Source organism: Heptranchias perlo, chromosome 16 (assembly GCF_035084215.1).
Source record: "Heptranchias perlo isolate sHepPer1 chromosome 16, sHepPer1.hap1, whole genome shotgun sequence".
Classification (NCBI taxonomy): domain Eukaryota; kingdom Metazoa; phylum Chordata; class Chondrichthyes; order Hexanchiformes; family Hexanchidae; genus Heptranchias; species Heptranchias perlo.
The window spans coordinates 60,798,891-60,816,536 of NC_090340.1; positions in this window are offsets into that span (position 1 = coordinate 60,798,891).

Sequence of the window (17,646 nt, forward strand, 5' to 3'; positions counted from 1 at the left end):
AGCGCTTTGGGACTTGACAGTGCGAAAGGTGCTATAAACATGCAAGTTCCCTCTTTCTTTTTTTTCACGCCTACATTAAGGGCATCAGGACCCAAGGGATGCAGGACTGCCACATGTACTCGTACCTTATAAAAGGTCAAAGTATTACTCACAGGACCACCTCGTAACATGAGAAATTTGAAGTGGCCATTTGAATGGAGGAACAGGAAGACACTGAACATTGAAGTGATGGAAAACATTCAGCGTATCATAGCAGGTACAGCACAAGAGGAGGCCACTCGGCCCATCGTGCCTGTGCCGGCTCTTTCAAAGAGCTGTCTAATTAGTCCCATTCCCCTACTTTTTCCCCATAGCCCTGTAAATTTTTTCCCTTCAAGTATTTATCCAATTCCCTTTTCAATCTGCTTCCACCGCCCTTTCAGGCAGTGCATTCCGGATCATTGCAACTCGTTGCATAAAAAAATGTTTCCTCATCTCCCCTCTGGCTCTTTTACTGATCACCTTAAATCTGTGTCCTTTGGTTACCGACCCCTCTGCCACTGGAAACAGTTTCTCCTTATTTACTCTATCAAAATCGTTAAAGATTTTGAACACTTCTATCAAATCTCCCCTTAACCTTCTCTGTTCTAAAGAGAACATTGTTTGATTTAATAAATCTTCAATAAAATAGGTAAATAAATAACTTGGATTTTTTTTATATAGTATAACAAGAAGATTAGTATTTTTAAATTTTAAATTAAAATAACAATTGAACTAATGCTGGATGATTAGGTATGAAAATCTGAATATATGGTAGGAACCTCAACAGGGCCTAAGAGTTATATGTCAGCTTGGCTCAATTAATCGCATACTCACCTTTAGGTTAGACGATTGTAAATTCAAGCGCCCTGTACCAGGACTTAAGACATGATCTCAATTGACACTCCAGTACAGGGAGCACTTTCTTGTCACTCTTTCAGTAATGACCCGAAAATGAGATCTTGTTTGTTCTGACAGAAGGTTCTTGTTAGATGAGATCAAATGATCCAAAGAGCCATTCATCATTTGAAATTACCTCCTTAAAAAAGAAAGCAGCTCTTAAGGCTGCCCCCTTGGATGAGTTATTGGAAAACACCAGGAAGTTCTGACAGCAAAACACTTTGGACTATACAAACTAAAGTTATGGACAGTCTCCCCATAAATTCCTGGTATGTGCCGATGGCAGACCAGGCTTCATGCCAAGAGAGTGCGTTTGGAAAATTGGGCCTAGAACATCATCTTTACAAGCCTATCTTCAGCAGGGGGGAGATGAGGAGAACTTTTTTTATGCAGCGAGTTGTTATGATCTGGAATGCGCTGCCTGAAAGGGCGGTGGAAGCAGATTCAATAGTAACTTTCAAAAGGGAATTGGATAAATACTTGAAGGGGAAACATTTGCAGGGCTATGGGGAAAGAACAGGGGAGTGAGACTAATTGAACAGCTCTTTCAAAGAGCCGGCACAGGCACGATGGGCCAAATGGCCTCTTTCTGTACTGTATCATTCTATGATTCTATGAATCTATGATCTTCCAGTTTCCATTTCTGACAAAATGTCAACACGTGTAATGTGAGCCTGTCTTTTTTCTTTCCTGATGCTGATTGGCCTGCTGTGCATTTGCTGGTATTTCTCTTCATCGCCTGATTAGGCCTCCAGTCAGTGTCGAGTAAACACACGAGTAATCTCAGCTGGGATAGTATTGGAAGAGATGCTAAATTGGCCTCTGTTTTACTGGACTAAGATGGGGGGGGGACAAAAGAACAGCCAGGGACTCTGTCCCGACTACTTTTCTTGCTGGAGGTGCACACATACAGGGGTTGAGTAAGAATAAGATTGGGCTGCTGTGTGAGGACCCTGCCCCAGCATCCATGTTTGAGAACCTTATCGAAATTCACTGTTTAGGTTCGCACATAAGGGAGGACAACTTGGGTGGGATACATTCATTCTCGGGATATGGGCATCGCTGGCAAGGCCAGCATTTATTGCCCATCTTAGTTGCTCTTGAGAAGGTGGTGTTGGGCCTTCATCTTGAACCGCTGCAGTCAGCGTGGTGAAGGAGCTCCCATAGTGCTGTTAGGTCGGGAGTTCCATGCTTTTGACCCAGCGACGATGAAGGATCGGCCGATATATCTCCAAGTCAGGATGGGAACTTGGAGGTGATGTTGTTCCCATGCGCCTGCTGCCCTTGTTCTTCCAGGTGGTGGAGGTCGCGGGTTTGGGAGGTGCTGCCGAAGAAGCCTTGGTGAGTTGCTGCAGTGCATTCTGTGGATAGAACACACTGCAGTCACGGTGCGCCGGTAGTGGAGGGAGTGAATGTTTAAGGCGGTAGATGGGCTGCCGATCAAGGATCAAGCGGACTGCCTTGTCCTGGATGGTGTTGAGCTTCTTGAATGTTGTTGCAGCTGTCCCCACCCGGGTAAGTGAAGAGTATTCCATCACATTCCTGACTTGTGCCTTATAGGTGGTGGGAAAGCTCTGGGGAGTCAGAAGGTGAGCCACTCGCCGCAGAGGTACACCGGCAATATTTGCAAGCATAACCTAGTACGGTTCAGCACCTGACAGTAAAACTAAGGGTAAGGGGAGAAAAAATGGGGGAGAAACAAAGAGAGGAAGCTCTCCCCTTTACAACTGACCTCTGCTTTAAGCTAATTCATTCTAGAAGCAAATCTTGGAGCACTTCATTAACATACAACCTTTATCTACGCCAAGACATTGTGGTGAACTCATGTTGTGTTTGACGTGATTCCAACTGTATAAACAAACTGGAAACGCAAAGCCAAGTGTCACACCGCAGTGGTTTGAGAAATGGGACAACAAGGAGGAGATATCATTGGTAACGTGGCACTCCAACAATGCTTCTTGTACTTAAACTGCCTACCTGCAAAAGTAAAGTGTTACTGTTGATAAGGGTTTATGATTATACATTATGCTTGTGACTTGCAGTTAAAGGAATTGCTTATCTGGGTTCTTTTGCAGCCGCCATTGATGACTCAATCAATGGAGTAGTCGCGCGGGGTTTCAGCGGGACCGTGGAGCTGGAGATGTTCCTGGTAAGCGGCAAAGAATTTCACACTTGGATTAAGATAATTTCATGCACAAGTCAATAATATGTGACAGAGTCGGGTGTGGCTGCCGAACCCCTGCAGCCATGTTTTCGTTCTGGTCGATGATTTCAATGGAAAAAGTAGACATGACTGAAAAGGGGGTGTGATGTCAATAAGAATGACCCTGTGGCCTATGGCTTGAAAACCTTCCAAAATTGGCTTAGCAAACAAACGATAGGAAAGAGCCTGCAAGAACCTTGTGGTGAACTTATTCCGTATTCATACAGTCAAACTGAGAACTTTAGTTAACCAAAGAGGAAGATGAGAAAATATCAACACAGAAGTGAATGGTACACAGGGATTTATTTTTTGCCACTGGCTGTAGCAGCCATGAGCAGGTATATTGCAGTGGAGCAGGAAGGTGAAGAGGAAAAGGCACCACCAGGTGTGAACTCCCATTTTGAGGGACGGGGCCTACATTTTGCACCGAGGTGGGGCATCCCCCTGGGCTCTGGGCCGCCTCAATATTGGGCGGCCCCGGCCAGGGGAAGATAGGCACGTGGGGGAGGGGCCCGATGTGTGGGGAAGCAGCGGCCCAGTCTGGCTTTAAGGAGCCTGGAGAAGCATTCCTACTCACCCCGGTCGGTCCCCGAAAAATAAAGAGGAACTCGCCGGGGTGACCCGCTTAGGCCGGGCTGCCACCTGATACTGGTCAGTGCCTCCATGACATCTGTTCCAGTGATGTCGGCTGAAGGATAAATATTGGTCCAGGACAGCGGGGGAGAATCCCCTCCGCTCTTCTTCGAAATAGTTCACTTAAAAGGGCAGGCAGGGCCTCGGTTTAAAGTCTCATCCCAAAGACGGCACCCACGACAGTGCAGCACTCCTTCAGAACCGCACTGGGATTGTCAGCCTGGATTTTGTGCTCAATTTTCTGGAGTGGGTCTTGAACTTTTCCTGACGGCTCTGCCCATCTCCCAGCCACCTCTTGCCTCTGCTCTCCGCAGTCCCGGGTCACTCTGTCCAAACAGCGCGTGCCTCCCTCTGCCTGGCTTCACAGAAGGAGCACTCTTCGACTTTTATTCTTCGACCCAGGGGACGTTGGGCTCCGCTGCAGACACCACATAGATGTGGCAGACATTCTTGAGGTAAGCAAGTTTCAGTTATGCTTCCAAAACAATTTCTGACGTCCTGTTACGCTGCTGCAGGGTTTTAAATCCTATAGCAGCATTCTAATTCCCAAACCCTCCCACCCAGGTGACCAGTTCCCAGTGATTGGTGTCCACAGTGCTAATTATCATTATTTAAAGGCTGCATGAAGTGACACCACTCTTCCTGGCCGGAATGGAGATGATTGGGTAATTCCCCCATCTATCATGCCTGGAGAATGCACTGCTGTAAATGACTGGGATTGATATTATGCCAATAATTTGCATTATGTAACTGGCCTCCACTCACTGCATTTTGCTGGAGAAACAATCTTGCTTTTATCGGGAGATTTTGCTGTAGTTTCTGTCATGAGTTCTGTTTGCTGTCGTCCGTAGAGACTCTTTCCAAATAGACTCTGTTTGCTGTAAAATAGATTGTTTGCTGTGAGTCCTGTCGTAAGTCCTGACCGGCCTCCGACTCATTGGCTGACTCAGTGATGTCAATGCTCACTTTGTTATTTAAATTGGGCTGACTCTGGAAACTATGGCTAAGACCATCTACCTTCGGTGGTTAGGAGATTTTGCCTAAGTGGAAAATCGAGGTCTGAGTCCTTGTTCAAAGTCACAACTAAGATGCATCATTGCTTAAAGGATTATGTTTGGTTATGGAGCACCCGTCCTTCATGAGTTCCAGTATTAATATTAATCTCAGATGAGTGGAACACTAGCAAAAGCAATTGTTCTGATTCTTCCTCCCGGGCTTTTCATCATTGGCTTTAAATGAATGCTCTCCCATTCATCTTTTTATGGAATAATTCAAAGGCTATCCTTTCAACCATCTTAAGCTGCTGGAGATAATGAAAAGGGGGGTGATCTTCCATGTAATGGCTTCGTTCAATTTATGAAAGAGTTTCTATTGAAATAAAACAAATCAGAGGGATTGGGTGATGCAACATTTTGCTTTTAGCTGTGGCACCTATGATTGAGTCCAGCTCACACCGATAGGATGATGAATAAAAAAAAAAGACTCGCATTTATACATTGCTTTTCACATTCTCAGGACATCCCAAAGAGCTCTGCAGCCAAAATTGTAATGTCGGAAACACGGCAGCCAAGTTGCACACAGCAAGGTCCCACAAACAGCCCATGTGATAATGACCAGGTAATCTGTTTTTAGTGATGTTAGTTGAGGGATAAATATTGATCAGGACACCGGGGAGAACTGCTCTGCTCGTCTTTGAAATGGTAGGGTGTAAACTCTCAGCCTTCTAACTCAGAAGCAAGAGTGCTACCACTGAGCCATGGCTGACACCTTTTGAAGATACATTACCTGGAATTACATAGAACATGTAACAGTTACACATCAGGGAAGTTGGAGTAGATGATTCATAGAATCATTGAAAGTAGGAGCAAGAGTAGGCCATTCGGCCCTTTGGGCCTGCTCCGCCATTCAAAGTGATCATGGCTGATCGTCTGACTCAGTACCCTGTTCCTGCTTTTTCCCCATATCCCTCGATCCCTTTAGCATTAAGAAATATATCTATCTCCTTCCTGAATATATTTAATGCCTTGGCCTCTACTGCCTTCTGTGGTAGAGAATTCCACAGGTTCACCACCCTCAGAGTGAAGAAATTTCTCCTCATCTCGGTTCTCAATGGCATACCCCCATATCCTGAGACTGTGACCCCTGGTTCTGGACTCCCCAGCCATCGGGAACATCCTCCCTGCATCTAGTCTGTCTAGTCCTGTTAGAATTTTATATGTTTCGATGATATTCTCATCAAGTCTACTCATATATAAGGCGATGTATCGTTCTAAGTAACAAGCTTAGTGACACATCGATGATCCTGGGACAGTTAATTCCTTGGTCAACACTTTCAACAGAAAAGTGTCTATGCCATCAGGGCAATGTATTTCCTAGGATCAGCAGCAACCTAGTGTGATTGTACCAGAGAGGGTACAGGGGAGATTTACGAGAATGTTGCCAGGACTGGAGAATTTTAGCTATGAGGAAAGATTGGATAGGCTGGGGTTGCTCTCTTTGGAACAGAGGAGGCTGAGGGGAGATTTAATTGAGGTGTCTAAAATTATGAGGTGGCCTAGATAGAGTGGGTGGGAAGGACCTATTGCCCTTAGCATAGAGGTCAATAACCAGGGGACATAGATTTAAAGTAATTGGTAGAAGGATTAGAGGGGAGCTGAGGAGAAATGTTTTCTCCCAGAGGGTGGTGGGGGTCTGGAATTCACTGCCTGAAAGGGTGGTAGAGGTGGAAATCTTCATCGCATTTAAAAAGTACTTGGATATGCACGTGAAGTGTCGTAACCTACAAGGCTATGGACGAAGAGTTGGAAAGTGGGATTTTTTTTTTATTCGTTTATGGGATGTGGGCATCATGGGCGAGGCCAGCATTTATTGCACATCCCTAATTGCCCTTGAGAAGGTGGTGGTGAGCCGCCTTCTTGAACCGCTGCAGTCCGTGTGGTGAAGGTTCTCCCACAGTACCGTTAGGAAGGGAGTTCCAGGATTTTGACCCAGCGACGATGAAGGAACGGCGATATATTTCCAAGTCGGGATGGTGTGTGACTTGGAGGGGAACGTGCAGGTGGTGTTGTTCCCATGTGCCTGCTGCTCTTGTCCTTCTAGGTGGTAGAGGTCGGGGTTTGGGAGGTGCTGTCGAAGAAGCCTTGACGAGTTGCTGCAGTGCATCCTGTAGATGGTGCACACTGCAGCCACTGTGCGCCGGTGGTGAAGGGAGCGAATGTTTAGGGTGGTGGATGGGGTGCCAATCAAGCGGGCTGCTTTGTCCTGGATGGTGTCGAGCTTCTTGAGTTGTTGGAACTGCACTCATCGAGGCAAGTGGAGAGTATTCCATCACACTCCTGACTTGTGCCTTGTAGATGGTGGAAAGTCTTAGATTAGGCTGGATAGCTCTTTGTCGGACGGCGCGGACACGATGGGCCGAATGGCCTCCTTCTGTGCCGTAAATTTCTACGATTCTATGATTCTATAACAACTTGCATCTATATGATGAGTAATTTGAGGCACGACATGTGGTAAGCGTAGCATGCTTGGGAGAGTTTAACATCTTCAGTTTGCTCATGACCCATAGGTCATCGAACAGATTGCTGAACACACACAACCAGAGGGGCCTCATCCCTACCAGATTGTGCTCCATTGTCTTAAATTATCATTACATTTCAAAACTGAGATAGATACTCTTTTGTTAGGCAAGGGTTTTAAAAGTTAGGGAGCCAAGATGGGTTGATGGAATCAAGATACAGATCTGCCATGATCTAATTGAATGGCGGAACAGGGTTGAGGGGCTGAATGGCCTACTCCTGTTCCTACGTTCCGATTTTCCTTTGTCCCTGTGGTTAACCACCTTCCATTACTCATGTGTCTTCCTGTGCAACTGGTACAGTAAGCTACTTAAAATGTTAATCTTAAGCTTTCTGTCTGGTTTGCTCAAGACGTGTTATCTTCAGGCTAGAGGCTTCTAAAGGCAATGTGGAGGAGTGCACACTGCTTTCTTAGCATAACTATCTGTTGCTACACTTCATCCTACCCATAATGCTTGCATTGGCCGTTCTGCCTTGGTTTTATAGTAAAGCTGCAAAAAGCAAATTAAATACTCTCCAACTGTCTTTGGGACATCCCAAGGCGCTATATAAATGCAAGTTCTTTCTTTCTGTATGTGAGTCTTGGGAGTGAGGCTCAACAGGCTGGTGGAGGCAACTTAAACTCAAGCAACCAGGACTTCAACTAACATCTGCTGTCAAGCACTTTGCAGCAGATATCATTGGATAACAATGAGAAAGGGAAACCCTAAGCCCAGGCCAAGGGGTGCTAAGGTCAACAATGGCACCTCTACCATCACTCCTCAAGAGATCAGCTCACGACAGAGCAAGGATTGAGCCTGGGACTTTCCTAGTCTGTATAGCTCAGTTCCACACTGGGCAGTGCACTTACCCACCGAGCCACCAGGAGAGCAGTTTTTTTTTGTTTTTGCAGAAGAAAATCCCCAATTTTGAGTCATCCATGGCTCAGTGGGGAGCACTCCCACCTTGGAATCAAGAGGTTGTGAGTTCAAGTCCCACTCCAGAGACTTGAGCTTAAAATCTAGGCTGACGCTCCCAGTGCAGTACTGAGGGAGTGCTGCACTGTCGGAGATGGCCTGTCTTTCGGATGAGACATTAAACCAAGGCCCAGGTGTATGTAAATGATCCCAGGCCACTATTTCGAAGAAAAGCAGGGGAGTTCTCCCAGGTGTCCTGGCCAATATTTATCCCTCAACCAACATCACTAAAACAGATTTCTGGTCATTATCACATTGCTGTTTGTGGGGCCTTGCTGCGTGCAAATTGGCTGCCACGTTTCCCACATTACAACATGGCTACACTTCAAAAAGTACTTCATTGGCTGTAAAGTACTTTTGGTTGTGCTGAGGTCAGGAAAGGCATTGTGTCAAAGCAAGTCTTTCTTTCTTTGCAGATGAAATTCAAATCGGCAAATTTTTTTCTCGAATTGAGGTAATGGATTCTATCGGACAAAATTCATCTCCATGCTCATGATAATAAATAGTAATGATAATGGATGATGTGCTTCTCTGGAATGTATGGTGTTCATGAATTATTTAAGAGGCGTTTCATACCATAGAAACCTAGTTCAGAAAAATAAAATCCCCGCAAGACTCCTGTGCAAGATTAGCGAATCTACATTTTGTACAATTTCACTTCAGAAACATTCTCCGTCCCTTTGTTAGATTTCTTTATCCCTCCGTGGCATCTCAACTTCAATGGGAGAAGGGGGGGGTTAAAAAAGGTTTAAATTTCCTTTTTTTTCATCATTAGAATGGGTAGAGTCAATGTCATTTAGAACTAATATCTCTTTGTGGAATCAGATGAAAAGGGAAGTTTTATTAAATGGAAATGAAGCTGGAAATTGAAGTGTGAATGTTTCATTTCAATATCATCAGCAAGAGATGTGAGGACAATACCTGATAAAGAAAAATCAACATCCCGAAAGTTCATTGATGTATTCTGAAAGCATCTGTACCCTTTTCTTTATCCATTCTACAAGTTCACTTCTGCAGAAGTTAGACTGGCAAGTCCCGACTCTAATATCTCTTAAATATAGAATGTACACATATATCCCGCAGAGCAGGGCCCCCAGACTATATTTGGACAAACTCCACTTACCTCATTCACAGATCTCATCAGGTTCTGAATGGAAGCCAATCCTATTTTTAGAGACGTCAATAGAGTTTATCTCTCTCTCTCTCTCTCTCTCTGTTACTCTTTGGCTGTGCATACTACTCTCTTTATCTATGTATTTCTCTGTTTCACACCTTTCTCTGTGTTTCTGTCTCTGATTCCCTATCTTTCAGATAATCTCCTTCTTTCTCTCTGTGTTTCTCCCTTTTTGACCACCATTAGAGCTAATATGGAATTGGATGATAAGGGAAGTTTTATTAAATCTCTCACTCTGTCCCTCTTTCATTGTGTCTTTCTCTCTTTGTTTGAACTCCTATCTCTCTGTAACTCTCCCTGTATTTTTCTCACTCTTTACCTCCATCTCTCTGTTACCTTCTCTTTCTGTGTTTCGCTCTCTGTTTGACTCCCATTGTCTCTGTAACTTTCTCTCTCTAACTTGCTCTCTCTCTCTCTGTTTCTCTCTGACTCCCAATGTTTCTGTTACAGTCTTTATCTTTCTCTTTGACTCCCTATCTCTCGCACCCTCTCTTTCTGCATTTCTCTCTGGCCCCATTGTCTCTGTTACCCTCTTTCTCTCTGATTCCCTATCTCTCTCGCTCTCTCTTTCTTTCTGTGTTCCTCTCTCTGCTTGACTCTCTATCTCTCTCTCACTTTATCTCTCTCTCACTCTGTCTCTCTTTATTTCTGTGCGTTTCTCTATTACACTCTCCCTGGCCTCAGTTTTCCACCCAGCCTGATTTTAACCCATCCAATGGAAATAGGGTTAACAGGTTAGGTCAGTGGCAGCGGACTTACAGCTATGTCCCCGATACGCTTCCGCCTGCCACCGTTTTAACCGTCACAGGCAGGGAGGGGCCTCGCGAATATATTAAAATAGGGGTCCTAACGACACAATTAGGACCCCGGCGCAATTTTAACTAAGTGTCATGGCTGCCCTGCGCAGTGCCGGAACCCGCCAGTAGAACCGGACGGTGAGCGAATCGGGGGCCAAAAGAAAGCCCCACAAACAAAAACCATGGTCCTCCCTTGTCCCGGGCTTCCCTCTCCCCCCCCCAACCGCGATGCTGCCCCCACCTCCTAAGCACTTACCTGAGTGCAGGTGACCGTTCCTGCAGGTCCCTCGCAGCAGCTTCCTGTCTTTCGGATGAGACGTTAAACCGAGACCCTGTCTGCCCTGTCAGGTGGGCGTAACAGATCTCACGGCCACTATTTCCCCTGTGTCCTGGGCCAATATTTATCCCTCAACCAACATCACTAAAAAACAGATTATGTGGTCATCATCACATTGCTGTTTTTGGGACCTTGCTGTGCGCAAATTGGCTGCTGCGTTTCCTACATTACAACAGTGACTACACTTCAAAAGTACTTCATTGATTGTAAAGTGCTTTGCAACATCTTTGCAAGACTTTGCTGACCAGAGGATCAGGAGACTCATTCCATGGCTGAGGAGCCTTGGGCCTAAGTCTCACGCATCCTGCTTTGACTAGAAGCAAACTAGCAGAGCATCACATGTCCATAGTTGAGGGGCTATGGACCATCGATACAAGGTTCAATGTGAAAGATTTGGAACAGAGGGCAGGAGAAACTTTACACAGTGACTGTTGGGCTGTGGAATTGGAAAATCTAGGCTGCTTTCTCTCTTTTACTATTTGATCGTTTGTTCATTTTTTCTCTGTTATTCCCTCCCTTTGACTCTTATTAATTTTTCACTCCCTGTTTTTCTTTTCTCTTTTCCTTTGTTATTCTCTGATATATATCTGTATTTCTCCTTGCCTCTTACTCTTTTTTTCCTGTCTCTCTATCTGTCTCTTGTCACTCCCTGATTTCTCTCTATGTTTCTCCCTTTATTTCTGTTACCTGCTAATTTTTCTCTCTCTCTTCTTTTCTCTCTCCCTTTGTCTCTGTTAGTCTCCGATTTTTCTCTCAATTTCCCTCTCCACTTTCTCCCTGATCTTTCTGCGTTTCCTTCTCCCTGACCTTTGTGTTTTCCTCTCTCTCCTGCGCTCTCGCTGGATGCTAAAACCAATTGTAGAAGGTAATCTAATGAAATGACAGAAAGCTCATTAGCATTCTGGGTCGAAGCCTTCGACCATTTATACAGCAAGTATTATACACATCTTTCCACTCTGAAAATAGACAGATTTGACCTTGGATTAAACAATTGAGTTAAAGTGATTGGACACAGCTCATCTCTAACATATGGTTTCAAAAGCCATTTTTAGATTCATCCATTTTAATCTCCTTTGATTACTTTCTCTTTCTTCCTTTATCTTTCTCCTCTTTTACTATTTATTAATTCTCCTTTCTCTATTGTATTTCCCTCCTTCTCCCTTGCTCACAGCTACCACTATAACACGAGAGTGCGTCACACAATGTGAGCCTTGAGACATTTTGCTATGTTAAGGCTCTGTATAAATGCAAGTTGTTGTTATTGTTGAGTCTTGTGCCATTTACGGGAAGTAGCAATCATATAAACATGTTCAAATATTTATTAGAAGCAACAATTAAATAAGTAACCATGTCAAACGGTACACAATGAATGTTTGAATCACAACATATCATACTCCAACATGTTTCTGTGATATTACTTCTCTGTTCCTCTGGTTGCGAGTCATATCAATAACAATGAAACTATTTAGGGGTGACACTCCTAACATAGCTCTGCTGGTATCCCCGACTGTCTTGCTTTGTAAAATGAAGATTTTGGTTTTCATGAGGTACTCATCAGCTGGAGTATTGTGTCCATTTTTGGGCACCATACTTTAGAATCATAGAATGGAAGGAGGCCATTCAGCCAGTTGAGTCCATGCCAGCTCTCTGCAAAAGCGATCCAGCTAGTCCCACTCCCCCGCCCTTTCCCTGTAGCCCTGCAAATTTTTTCCCTTCAAGTACTTATCCAGTTCCCTTTTGAAGGCCATGATTGAATCTGCTTCCAACACTCCCTTAGACAGTGCACTCCAGATCCTAACCACTTGCTGTGTAAAAATGTTTTTCCTCATGTCGCCTTTGATTCTTTTGCCAATCACCTTAAATCTACGTCCTCTGGTTCTTGACCCATCCGCCAATGGAAACAGTTTCTCTCTATCTACTCTGTCTAGACCCTTCATGATTTTGAACACCTCTATCAAATCTCCTCTCAAACTTCTCTGCTCTAAGGAGAACAACCCCAGCTTCTCCAGTCTATCCACGTAACTAAAGTCCTTCATCCCTGGAACCATTCTAGTAAATCTCTTCTGCACGCACTCTAAGGCATTCACATCCTTCCGAAAGTGCGGTGCCCAGAATTGGACACAATACTCCAGTTGTGGCTGAACCAGTGTTTTATAAAGGTTCATCATAACCTCCTTGCTTTTGTACTCTATGCCTCTATTTATAAAGCCCAGGATCCCGTATGCTTTCTTAACCACTTTCTCAACCTGCCTTGCCACCTTCAAAGATTTGTGCACATATACCTCGGATCTCTCTGTTCCTACACCCCTTTTAAAATTGTACCATTTAGTTTATATTGCCTCTCCTCATTCTTCCTACCAAAATGTATCACTTCACACTTTTCTCCATTAAATTTCATCTGCCACGTGTCCGCCCATTCCACCAGCCTGTCTATATCCTCTTGAAGCCTATCACTATCCTCCTCACTGTTCGCTATACTTCCAAGTTTTGTGTCATCTGCAAATTTTGAAATTGTGCCCTGTATACCCAAGTCCTAGTCATTAACATATATCAAGAAAAGCAATGGTCCTAGTACCGACCCCTGTGGAACACCACTGTACACCTCCCTCCAGTTCGAAAAACAACCGTTCACCACTGCTTTCTGTTTCCTGTCACTTTGCCAATTTCGTATATATGCTGCCACTGCCCCTTTTATTCCATGGGCTTCAATTTGATGACAAGCCTATTATGTGGCACTTTATCAAACGCCTTTTGGAAGTCCATATACACAACATCAACCACATTGCCCTTATCGACCCTCTCTGTTACCTCATCAAAAAACTCAATCAAGTTAGCTAAACACGATTTGCCTGAACAAATCCTTGCTGGCTTTCCTTAATTAATCCACACTTGTCTAAGTGACTAATAACTTTGTCCCGGATTATCGTTTCTAAAAGTTTCCCACCACCAAGGTTAAACTGACAGGCCTGTAGTTGCTGGGTTTATCCTTACACCCTTTTTTGAACAACGGTGTAACAATTGCAATTCTCCAGTCCTCTGGCACCACCCCTTGTATCTAAGGTTGATTGGAAGATTATGGTCAGTACCTCCGCAATTTCCATCCTTACTTCCCTCAGCAACCTAGGATGCATCCCATCCGGACCGGGTGACTTATCTACTTTAAGTACAGCTAGAACATAAGAACATAAGAAATGGAGTTTGAGTAGGAGCAGGGGTAGACCATAGGCCTTACGACCCCTTGAGCCTGCTCCACCATTGAATAAGACCATGGCTGATCTTCGACCTCAACTCCAATTTCCCACCTGATCCCCATATCCCTTGATTCCCTTAGAGCCCAAAAATCTATTGATCTCAGACTTGAATATACTCAATGACTGAGTATCCACAGCCCTCTGGGGTAGAGAATTCCAAAGATTCACAACCCTCTGAGTGAAAAAATTCCTCCTCATCTCAGTCCTAAATGTCCGACCCCTTATCCCCTAGTTCTAGACTCTCCAGCCAGGGGAAACATCCTCTCAGCATTAACCCTGTCAAGCCCTCTTAAAATTTTTTATGTTTCAATGAAATCACCTCTCATTCTTCTGAACTCCAAGGAGTATAGACCCATTCTACTCAATCTTTCCTCATAGGACAACCCTCAATGACTGAGTATCCACAGCCCTCTGGGGTAGAGAATTCTAAAGATTCACAAACCTCTGAGTGAAAAATTTTCTCCTTATCTTAGTCCTAAATGGCCAACTCCTTATCCTGAAACTAGCCTTTCTAATACCTCCTCTTCATTAACTTTTAGCCCAGGAAGGACGCCAAGCCCTTGGAGAGGGTGCAAAGGTGATTTACCAGAATGGTACCAGGGAGAGAATAGAGAAGCTGGGATTGTTCTCCTTAGAACAGAGAAGGTTAAAGAGAGAATTTAACAGAGATGTTCAAAATTAGATGGGGTTTTGATAGAGTAAATAGGGAGAAACTTTTTCCACTGGCAGGAGGGTCGGTAACCAGAGGACACAGATTTCAAATAATTGGCCAAAAAGCCGGAGGGAAATGAGAAGAAATGTTTCTTTACGCAGCGAGTTGTTATGATCTGGAATGCACTGCCTGAAAGGGAGGTGGAAGCAGATTAAATGGTGACTTTCAAAAGGGAATTGGATATTTAGACTTGAAAAGGAAACATTGGCAGGGCTATGGGGAAAGAGTGGGGGGAGTGGGACTACTGGACAGTTCTTTCAAAGAGCCGGCACGGGCATAATGGGCCGAATGGCCTCCTTCTGCGCTGTAAGATTGATTCTATGATTCTATGAAATGCTAATAAGGCTTTTCTATATATTAGAAATCATGTTTACTTTCCACATGCTCTTGCATGACAAACCCTCTACAGATTCCCACATCTGAGCACCCTCAGTTCCAAGTATACAACCATGGTTTCGGGCTCACACCTCACAGACCAGCAACGTTCTGTGCACATTTCTGGTCTCCATATTATAGAAAGGATATAGATGCACTGGAGAAGGTGCAAAAACGACTGACAAGGAACGATACTAGAACTGAGAGGATATCCTTATTAGGATAGGCTGGGGCTCTTCTCTCTCGAAAAGAGAAGGCTGAGGGGTGACCTAATAAAGGTCTTTAAGATTATGAAAGGGTTTGATAGGGTAGACGTAGAGAAAATGTTTCCACTTGTGGGGGAGACCAAACCTAGAGGTAATAAATATAAAATAGTCACTGATGAATTCAATATGGAATTCAGGAGAAATTTCTTTACCCAGAGAGCGGTGAGAATGTGGAACTCACTACCACATGGAGTAGTTGAGGCAAATAGCACAGATACATTTAAGGGGAAGCTAGATAAACACATGAGGGAGAAAGGAATAGAAGGATATGGTGATAGGGTTAGATGAAGTAGGGAGGGAGGAGGCTCGTGTGGAGCATAAACACCGGCATGGACCAGTTGGGCTGAATGGCCTGGTTCTGTGCCGTAGATTCGATGTAATTCTCTTTTGAGCTGTTCCTCCGTTGACTCACTGCCATTACTTCTTGGCACTGACCACTGGCAGAGCCACGTGCCAATATCATTCAACATTTTGAAGATTTGGGTCATGTTCCCTATTAATCTACTCTTTTTCAACAAAAATAAGTGCTTTGTTTCCCATTTGAGAGCTTGCAATCTTTGCCTCTTTTCCTCAAATGGTAAGAGTGCCCAGAACCGTAGCAAACGTAGCATCCTCAAGGAATGCACAGGTTTAAAATAACTTGTTCAAATTTGTAACCAAATGGCTTCCAGATGCACCTTAAATGTTTCCAGCTCTGTCACTGTGCACAAATTTTGTGCTTCCTGTATCGGTGTGAACTGCCTCACTGCGTCCACATCAAAATCCATCTGTTATTCCTTAGCCCAGATCTTGCTGTGAAACATATTGTGAGGTAGATTTATCCAGTTTTCGCCTGAGGTGAGGTACCTGGGCCATGGGGAGTGCGTATCAGAAAATGGTGGGTGCAGTATCCAGGATCTTCTACTCATTGAGCTCAACGTCTGCGATTTTCCGATCTGTATTCATGTTGTCAGGCGTCTAGTATTCAGGCAGTCCACCCTCCTACCTCAGTACTTTCTCCTCCGAGCCAGCAGGTTGTGGGTTCAAGTCCCACTCCAGAGACTTGAGCACATAATCCAGGCTGACGCTCCCAGTGCAGTACTGAAGGAGTGCTGCACTGTTGGAGGTGCCGTCTTTCGGATGAGATGTTAAACCAAGCCCCGTCTGCCCGCTCGGTGGACGTGAAAGATCCAAGAGCGCCATTCAAAAAAGAGCAGGTGTCCTGGCCAATATTTATCCCTCAACCAACATCAGCAAAACAGATTATCTGGTCATTGCTGTTTGTGGGATCTTGCTGTATACAAATTGGCTGCTGCATTTCCTACATTACAACAGTGATTATACTTCAAAAGTATTTCATTGGCTGTATAGCCTCTTATCATAGCTCTCAGAAATATATCAAAGAAATGCAGTGACTGTTGTTATGCAGATAAAGATGACAGCCGTTTTGTACACAGCAAGATCCCATGGCTAGCATTGAAATGAATGGCCAATTAATTTGTTTTTTGGCCTGGACAGCTAGAGAACTCGATGTGCTTCCTCAAGTAATGCCATGAGATCTTTAACATCCATCTGAACAGATAAACAGTACATTGGTGTAACATCTCATCCAAAGAACAGCACCTCCAAGAATGCAACACTTCCCCAGTCTGACATTGAAGGGTCAGCTGAGATTATGGGATGGAATTTTTGTGGGGGTTCTGTCGATCGTCCGCCATAAGTTTGGCCGAAGATTCGTGCACTCCCCTGTCGGGTATTGTTTTAATTCTGTTTACTCCTTAGGGTAATCAGAGATGAGATCAACCAAGACTTTAAACTTTTCTAACCAATTGGTTTTATTAACATTAAAATACAACAAGTTTTACAGATAGAGGTTCATACAACCTTTAAGTCAGTGGTACAACTCGAAGCTCAAAATGGCCATTTCTTCTGCCTCTGGGAGAATGAGAGGTTAATAATCCCTCGACACCCTGTGTGGTGTTCTCCTGTTCAGTCTCGTGGACTGTCTCTGGTCTGTCTATGGACTGTCTCTGGTCTGTCTATGGACTGTCTCTGGTCTGTCTCGTGAACTGTCTCTGGTCTGTCTATGGACTGTCTCTGGTCAGTCTCATGGACCATTTCTGGTCTGTCTATGGACCGTTTCTGGTCTGTCTCATGGACCGTTTCTGGTCTGTCTATGGACTGTCTCTGGTCTGTCTCATGGACTGTCTCTGGTCTGTCTCATGGACCGTTTCTGGTCTGTCTATGGACTGTCTCTGGTCTGTCTGATGAACTGTCTCTGGTCTGTCTCATGGACTGTCTCTGGTCTGTCTGATGAACTGTCTTTGGTCTGTCTGATGAACTGCCTCTGGTCTGTCTGATGGACTGTCTCTGGTCAGTCTCATGGACTGTTTCTGGTCTGTCTATGGACTGTCTCTGGTCAGTCTCATGGACTGTGTCTGGTCTGTCTGATGAACTGTCTCTGGTCTGT